The sequence below is a fragment of the Triticum aestivum genome, chromosome 3D (genome assembly GCF_018294505.1).
Source record: "Triticum aestivum cultivar Chinese Spring chromosome 3D, IWGSC CS RefSeq v2.1, whole genome shotgun sequence".
NCBI lineage: Eukaryota > Viridiplantae > Streptophyta > Magnoliopsida > Poales > Poaceae > Triticum > Triticum aestivum.
Window position 1 is genome coordinate 101,678,683 of NC_057802.1, and position 2,193 is coordinate 101,680,875.

Genomic DNA, 2,193 nt, shown 5'->3' on the forward strand with positions numbered 1-2,193 from the left:
CTCTCCCACTAAGGCCCAATAAGGCCCATTGACTCCCCAGGGGGTTCCGGTAACCCCCCGGTACTCCGATATATGCCCGAACTTGTCCGGAACCATTTGGTGTCCAAACATAGCCTTCCAATATATCAATCTTTATGTCTCGACCATTTCGAGACTCCTCGTCATGTCCATGATCACATCCGGGACTCCGAACTACCTTCGGTACATCAAAACACATAAACTCATAATACCGGTCGTCATCGAACGTTAAGCGTGCGGACCCTATGGGTTCGAGAACTATGTAGACATGACCGAGACTCACTTCTGGTCAATAACCAATAGCGAAACCTGGATGCTCATATTGGTTCCTACATATTCTACGAAGATCTTTATCGGTCAAACCGCATAACAACATACGTTGTTCACTTTGTCATTGGTATGTTACTTGCCCGAGATTCGATCGTCGGTATCTCAATACCTATTTCAATCTCATTACCGGCAAGTCTCTTTACTCGTTCCGTAACGCATCATCCCGTTACTAACTCATTAGTCACATTGCTTGCAAGGCTTATAGTGATGTGCATTACCGAGAGGGCCTGGAGATACCTCTCCGATGCTAGGAGTGACAAATCCTAATCTCGATCTATGCCAACTCAACAAACACCTTCGGAGATACCTGTAGAGCATCTTTATGATCACCCAGTTACATTGTGACGTTTGATAGCACACAAGGTATTCCTTCGGTATCCAAGAGTTGCATAATCTCATAGTAGAAGGAATATGTATTTGACATGAAGAAAGCAATATCAATAAACTAAACGATCATTGTGCTAAGCTAACGAATGGGGCAAGTCAATCACATGAGTCTCTAATGATGTGATCCCGTTCATCAAATGACAACTCTTTGTCCATGGCTAGGAAACTTAACCATCTTTGATTAACGAGCTAGTCAAGTAGAGGCATACTAGTGACACTCTGTTTGTCTATGTATTCACACATGTAGTAAGTTTCCGGTTTATACAATTCTAGCATGAATAATAAACATTTATCATGATATAAGGAAATATAAATATCAACTTTATTATTGCCTCTAGGGCATATTTCCTTCACAAACAGCTGTCCACACGGCACCTCCTATAGCCATTAAAACCAAGACACGTGGCGTCACGTGAATGGTTAACCGAACGCACACGGTTTGAATTATACAAACGTTTGAGATATTAAAGTGGCAGATATTTTTTTTTCAAAATGCCTTTGTTGGCTGTCATTATTCGAGTGCGCCTTCTCTCAAAATGGACAAGAAAAATACCACATCATGTTGGGTGCCCTTCCATGATAGCATGCCAAGTTTCATGAATTTCAGACGAGTTTTGGATTTACTAGAATTTAAAACCAGGCATCTCAATGTTTTACCGGCAATCAACGGTGCCCTTGTGTTTGAAATTCATTCCCATTTCTTGCATGGGACCTAAGCATGCACCCAAGGACACAGATTTGAGTTTTCAACCAATTTATATGCACTGGAGCATGTGCATGTAGTTCAAATTTTAATTATGCACATAAATGCATTGAAAACTTAGTTAATGCATAAAAATGTCCAAACGAACCCCGAAAAATCACAAAAATTCACACAACACTCCTATTGTTCTATGTTGACACGAGATATTTTTTGAAAGCAATAAGATGCAATGGATATCGTTTTGTCCCCAAAGGTCGGACGTTCCCTACCGAAAACCATCATGCTTGTTGTGAGAAGCTCCAGTTTGTGAGAAGCATATACTCAAACCTGCCCCAAATGGGACAAAAAATTTACCATGACATGTTGATGCCACTCCATGATAGCATGCCAAGTTTCATGAATTTCAGACGAGTTTTGGATTTACTAGAATTTAAAAACCAGGCATCTCAAAGTTTTGCCGGTAATCAACGGTGCCCTGGTGTTTGAAATTCATTCCCATTTCTTGCATGGGACCTAAGCATGCACCCAAGGACACAAATTTGTTTTTTCAACCAATTTATATGCACTGGAGCATGTGCATGTAGTTCAAATTTGAATTATGCACATAAATGCGAAAACTCACTTAATGCATAAAAATGTCCAAACGAACCCCGAAAAATCACAAAAAATAACACAACACTACTGTTGTTCTATGTTGATACGAGAATTTTTTTGAAAGCAATAAGAGGCAATGGATAATGTTTCGTCCACAAATG